This window comes from Zonotrichia albicollis, chromosome 7 (genome assembly GCF_047830755.1).
Source record: "Zonotrichia albicollis isolate bZonAlb1 chromosome 7, bZonAlb1.hap1, whole genome shotgun sequence".
NCBI classification, from domain to species: Eukaryota; Metazoa; Chordata; class Aves; order Passeriformes; family Passerellidae; genus Zonotrichia; species Zonotrichia albicollis.
Genome location: NC_133825.1, coordinates 24104353 through 24111440, shown reverse-complemented (window position 1 = coordinate 24111440; position 7088 = coordinate 24104353). Strand labels below are relative to the sequence as shown.

The 7088-nt window shown below is 42.1% G+C and overlaps 1 protein-coding gene across 1 annotated transcript in view; it reads left to right on the top strand.

Annotated features, from left to right (window-relative positions):
• The window catches only part of WAPL (WAPL cohesin release factor), a 133832-nt gene that overhangs the window by 34271 nt on the left and 92473 nt on the right, over nucleotides 1-7088 (top strand). The gene's annotated exons all lie outside the window — the stretch shown is intronic.

Genomic DNA, 7088 nt, shown 5'->3' with positions numbered 1-7088 from the left:
GCCTACTTTCTTTTCAGTTGTGTTTAGGTCAAGTACACATGAATGGATTCTCATTCACAAAATCTGGCTTTACATTCCACTGTGCAAAGACATGAATTGCTGTATTCCCAGCTGAAGGCCCATTACTGTTGTAAAGTGAAGTTTAGTTGCAACAGAGAATTAGGCACAGTGTGTGAAAAAGCTCTTCTAGCAGATACTGCAGCCTAAGTATCACAGAGTTTAGGCCTTCCAGCCACTGTCCAAATGACCCTGATGCAAGCTATTATCTTCACTGCAGTCGGTATTAAAAATAGATGGTGTGAACTGTTACTGGAAAGCCTTTGTGAGAAGGCTGTGTTAGTAATGGTGGGAACTGCATTCCCCAGCTCTGCACATGTACCTTTCCTTAAATGAACACCTGCAGTACCTAACCATAAACTGAAGGACTGCATTTCTTTGTGTGAATGGGAGCTGTGCCCCTAATGAAAGGCACTCACCCATAGTCTTGCAGTTTCCCTTGATAGTCATTTAAGGAGGGAAGCAATACTTTTGTTAGTCATTTAAGGAGGGAAACAATCCTTGTTGCCACCAGGCCACTGGACATTAACCAGCAGAGACACTTAGACTCTACAGGCTATCAAACCATGACACCCTAAGAATAATTATTAGCAGGTCCATTGTGAAAGCAAGAGAGATTTCATTGAGTGTCCCTGCCCTGCAGTGTTGGTAGACACAACCAAGCCAGATTTAAACCAGCTGTGGCAGAGCTGCACCCAGAGGTGGCTGATCCACTGACTAGTTTCACCTTTGCCAATGTCTGAGATTGTGTGGTCACTTTGTAGAGTGGGCTCTTCCCTTCTTCTCTCTGTGTGACATCAGACACATGAATATCATGGCAATGTGGATGTGACATAAATGTACAAACTTCAGAAGACATCAATCTGAACTCCAAATCCAGCCCTCTGTGCATGCACAGTGCTTGCACTGTAAGGATGCCACAGCAAACAACAGTGTTAGACATTTTGGGGGACAGAACCTTTTTGGAAGATAATTTTGCATTTTACTACTAAATAGTCAGGAGATATCATTACAGAAAGCCACAATGTAAAATGGCAGAGACTTGTACTATCTTCAAATTAAGTTTATTGAGGACTAGAGCAGAAAGTACAGAAATGATTGATGTGCAGAGAAATGAGACAATGGTAAGTCTTCTATGTGTGAACTCTGTACTCAAAGGAGTCTCACAGTTACATCCTGATCTTGTAAACTGATAAGACAAAGTTTCAGATATGCAATCTTCAAGACAAGCATAAATACTAGATCACATGTGATCTTGGACTTGACATTCTCATTTTCATTGCTGAGATCCTCTTAGTTTTCTGCTTTATGTCTTAGTGGACAATGTCAACACTCAAACTGTTTACATACAGCTTGTACATAAAGTTCTCCTTTTCCCTGGGTCACAAATGACATTTTTCTTCCTTCTTATTTCCTCTCATCTTAACAAGAAGTCACTGCACTGAAAATATTTCATTTCCAGTTAGTCTGGAAGCATTGACATTTTTGGCATTTTTAGGGTAGCCTGAAATATGGATGGGAGAGTAATCAAACCATAGAATAAATATATATTTTTAAAGTAAATTGGACATTATAGAAGCTGTCTTCCTGCTTCATTAGATTTGGTGTAATACATGCCTTTGCAGAAAGATTACTTTGATCAGTTCAGCAGCTCCTGAGAGCCTATTATGAAAGAATATGCAGTGTAAAGGAGAGAGAGCAAGTTTTCCCACTGGGAAGCATATGCTAGTCCCAAAGAGGCCTGCTCATTTGGTACCCTTCCTTAGCCTTTGGACTCTGCTTCTCTGAATGCTAGGCTCTTGCAAGCTAAGGAAACTATTTCTGAAAATGAGACCTAACACTCAGATTCATGGCCAGTGGAGATGTTCTCATTTGATGGCAGTTGTGTGATCCTTTATTATGGCCAATTGCTAGAGGCAATTCAGCTGCCCTGTTTTATGTGTGATGACTCTGCTTCCAGGGAAGGAGAGGAATCATCCTACAACTGTACAAGGTTTGAAGTATGAAATATCTCACTCTCTTGTCCCTAGGGCTCAGGAAGTCGGACAAAGACATGCAGCAATACATTCACAAAACTTTTTTTCTCTCAGGTTTTCTTTGCTTTATATGCAGTGTTAAACCAGAGAGAACAATTCTAAGTATTTTGTTGAGCAATAATTGTTTTTCTTTATAGTTAAGGCTACTTCACTTGAAGTTATTCAGAATATTAGACTTGTGGATCAGGAGGGAAATTTGGCTTCTCTCTCTCTCTCTCTCCCTTGCTTATTCTCTATCAAAAACTTACCTCTGTTGTATTTCTGGGAAGCCTAACGGAGAAAACATATCAGTTTATGACCCCAGGTACTTTCCAAAGACATTAGGTCATTCTAAAACTTTCCAACATTTCTGCCACAAGTTCTGTGTGTGAAACATGCAGAAAGTTCACCTGGCTTATGCCCCAGGTCTGAATTGCCCTCCAGTAACTTCTAGAAAAAGGAAAACCTTTCTAGCATTAATCTGTCAGAATTCTGTCACATTGAACTATGGTAAGAACAGCCTTCCCACCTTGAGAGCCCTGCTTTCAGCTGGATGCCAGCTGCCTACCAAGCTACTCCATCCCTCCCCCTCTTCAGCAGGATGAGGAGAGAAGGAGAAAATCAGAAAAAACCTGTGGCTCAAGATAATGGCAGTTTAATAAAACAAAAGCAAAGACTGTGTGTGGAAGCAGAGGAAAAGAAAATACTTATTGTCTACTTCCCATCAGCAGGAGTTGGCCAGCCAATACCCAGGAGGCAGGGCCTCAGTAGGCACAGCAGTTATCACAGAAAACAAACATTGTAATAACAAATGCCCCCTGCATCCTCCTTTTCTTGCTGAGCAGACATCATAATGACATGAATATCCCTTTGGTCAGCTGGATCTGCTCTCCTGGCCACAGCCCCTGCCAAGATCTTGCCCACCCGCAGCCCACAGGCGAGGGGGGAATGCTGGAGAGGCAGCGTTGCTGCAGTGCCAGCACTGCTCAGGCAGAGCCAAAGCCCCGGGCTGCAAGCAGCCCCTTCCTGGGTACCAGCACAGCACAGCTCAGGGAGGGCTGCAGTGCCAGAGTGAGCTCCAGCTCAGATGGACCCAGGACAACCTCTTGCTGTTGATAATTTACTTCTGCTCACAGTTTTTCTATAAATTACAGGCAAAAATAGCAGAAAGACCACAGACTCCGGGACCCTTGCAGGAAACTGAGAAAATTGTCTAACAGAAAAACGGAAAGATAACATCTGGATAAAATTTAATTAAAGTCCAAATGAGTATAAGATTTCTTTCACAATGACGGGAAAAGAACTCATTTTCCTCTTCTTTGGCTGGGAGCTGTGGATGGAATTAGGTGTTAGCTCATCTCCAGGAATACAGAGTGCACTGCAAGAAGAGGTAATCTGCTGCCTACAAGGTAAACAGACTGCTTTTGGGAAATGCTGGGAGAGTTAAAAGACCAGGGGCATGGTCAGCTGGGCATCAATGACTTTGAGGCATCTTTACAAAAGCTCACCTGAGATTCTTTAAACTTTCTGAAAGACCACCTAGGTTTCCAAGGCCAGCATATGGAAAGAGGAACAGACTTCTCAGAAATGGTAAAGTCACACTTTTCTTTGAGTGCAGACACAGGTCTGGGATTGGAGTTACCACAGAGGAGGCATTCACAAAACCAAGTTGTTTGGTATTGTTAATAAGTTGAGTGATTGTATTTTTTTACCCATTGTGCTATGGGGAATGATAGCAATAATTCCTGTAAACATCTTGGGGAAGACAATTCTCAGTACTCAAAATATGCTTTGCTTGCCCTCTAGACGTGCTAGGTAATCCTGTAAGGAGGATAAAGGGCAGGACTATCATTTTTTCATTGGAGTGTCCATTTATTTGCAGTACCTGCCTTTCAAGAGGCAAAATCACACTATAAAATCTGAGTACAGAGCAGCCTTCCCCACACAGCTCCCCCTGGATAATGTGAGCCTTGAGTATCTCCTTTGGCATTGCTTCTCAGTGGCTGCAACCTCTGAAAACATGTTTTTCCCAAAAGAATTTTTAGGGCCCTATTTTTGTACTGGTACCTGCAACAAATATATCTGCTTAGATATGCAGGTGCAAACTGGTTGCTCGTTTTACACAAAACTCTGGTTTCAACCATCTGTGTTCTTTTTGCCTTTTAACAGCTAAGATCTGTCAGAGGGGAGCTCTCCCACTTCTTAGCTGTTCTGAGAGAGTGCACTGCAATTTTGGCACCCCAAATAACAAGGCAGGGAGAGAACTGTGCAATATATATCTTCTGTGTGCTCTATTAATCATAAAAATTAAATTTAGTTCTTTGTGCCTGCAGCAACTTGGCAAGGGGACAGGCAGCAAGAAGACCCTTTGTAAATAAAATTGTTAAACTGAATACAAAGTTCTGTATGGCCTTTCATGGGAGCATACTCTTGGGAGTCCTCAAAGATCAATAGATAAAATAGAAAACAGTAAATCAAATCAACATGGCTTCCATTGTGCTGTAGAAGTGAATCATTCACCTCATGGGTAGTTCTAATTTTGTAGGGTAGCCAAGATCTATGGCGAACAGCAAAGGCACAAACTGTAGGGTGCAGCCAGCAAGCTCTCACTCTGGGCTGTTTAGCCCCACAGCAGGAGAGGAAGAGTCCCAGAGCTGGGCCAAGTACAGAAGGGCCAAAACAGAAAGGATGGTTTAGAAAAGTCCCTTCAAAAACAAGATTTTTTCTAATACTTAGCAAAACCAAAATCTTTTCCACTGAGAGGAAAAGATTCCATCAGTGATAAACAGTCTGATTGCAGCCCTGTAAATGGCGTTAGGCTGCAAGTCTATGGAAGGCACAATCCAGCAGCTTCCCTGCCCGAGTTCCCCCAGCTGTGTTTCCAGCTTCCTCTGGGGGTTCACGGCTTCAAGGGCAGCTGGCTTGAAAGGATCAGCCCATCTCTGTCCCTCTTGTCCTTCCTCGCAGAATCTGAACACAAAGGAGTTCTCAAAACCAGCCAAGCTGGACTTGCAGTGCCTCCAAAAACGCCTCTTAACCCTGATTTGTGGAGGGAGCCCTCAGATTCATCCTTCCCTGTCTCCTATGGCTTAACCTCTTTGCAAACCCTTCTCCAGGGAACTCTGGTTAGCCATACTCTTTTCAAACAGTTTCAGCTGGAAGCTTCCCTACTTCTAGTTCCCAAATAGGAGCTCTCACCTTCTCACATGTGAATTAAAGCTGATTGTGCTGGTGCAGCTTGGTGCCTATGTTGGCAGGGAAAAATCACATTTAAAAGTGATCGAACAGTTGCTGTATCATTGCAGAAAAAATGCCCCATTTTTTTGGCAATAATTAGATACGAAACTTAAAGAAAATTTCCCTTGTTACTCTGTTCCCCTTAATAAACCATGTCTCTGTCATATACAAGTCAGTCTGCAGTGGGCTGAAATGTGGGATCAGCATATGGTGGTGTCAAAGCTGCTTTGTAATTTTTACTGAAAAAATCTTTGCATTATGAAAGATTTGCTCATGCAGAGATACAGCAGAATTGTGTGTTTCCCAGCTACTATACTATGCCAATAAGAGGAGGATTATTGACAGGGAAAGAGTGAGAAAGAAAATTGCAGAGAAATTGTATCAAGCATTTTACCCCTACTGAAATGCTGGCTGCCACTAGAGGTGCACAGCAGTGCCAGGATTTGACCAGCACTGGCAGAGAACTTGTACTGCTTACAGGGAGAACTGCTGGGACTGTTTACACTTTGTTGGTTTTTTACTCCCATCTGCTTATGTGGTAGTTACTTATGAAATATACAGAACTCAGTGACTTGAGCCTCTTGTGGGAGGGGCTGCAGAAATATCTTGCCAGGTAAGACAAAGGACAGTAACGGAGAGAGATCTCTGATGAATAGACTACGGAAAGATGAACACTATGAAGCAATTTTTATCCACACACAGCAATCAATATTTAAACCCTGGTATTTAAGAAATAATAGTTCATGATAACCAGAGGGTAAACAAAGTGGGATGCCACTTAGTATTAAAGAATTATCATTTTTCTCCTTAGATAATAGCACAATTATCCACAAATTACCTGCAGAGAATACGTTTGCTGCCCTGATGGCTATACAATTACTTTTTCTGCCACACAAATCTTGTCTTACAACATCTCTGTGAAAAAAATCTTATCATTTCAAGAAATACCATCAGTGGTTATGTAGGTGAAAAAAGCAAACCACAATTGTCAAGTCACTGTTGGGAGGAAATTCTGTTGGTGCACTAATAAGCAGGCATCTCAAATCTCAGCAGCTCCCAGCCATTGCAATGCCCTGTTTTGCTGTTCTAGACTGCACTGTGCCCAGTGCTTTCAGAAACTGGAGCAGGATGAGAAGGAAGAAACAGACAACTCACTAACATCACTTAATTTTCAAAATCTTGTATTTGAATTGCTTCTGAAAACAGCCTATGAGCAAGTGAAAATTAAAATTGCCACAGAATATTTAATCTGAGTCTGTAAGAAATTTCAGTGTCCTACACAAGACAAAAGAGCCAGCAGTTGCCTGCACCAAATTCTGCTTCAGCTGCAACTGTGTACAAGATTTGGGCAGGATTCTGTAATGGCCACTGAGAACAGAGACATTATGAGGAGTTTGTCCCTGCTGCAACTCAAAACTCTTCACACAAAGTCTGAAATCAAACAGACCTAATGCTTAAGCTAGAGCAGAATGCAGTGCAGATATACTATCAGAGGTTCTCAGTGTACAGAAGCACAAAGCCTTATATCTGTTTCTTTATAAACTCTTCTAGGGCTGTCATCCAGCCTGTTATCACCATGGACTCTGATTTCCCAAGTGTCCACACAAGGCCTCTAAATGAACACATTCTTCTTTGTTTAGCTCTGCAGTGTGGCCTTTATTAATACCTACTCTGCTAAATGCCTCCTCTGGATCTTCAGTGACTTCTGTTTCAGTTGCTATGACATCCAACCTTAATTAATGGAAAGTACAGGACAGTTATCACAAGTTTGCAGGGAGG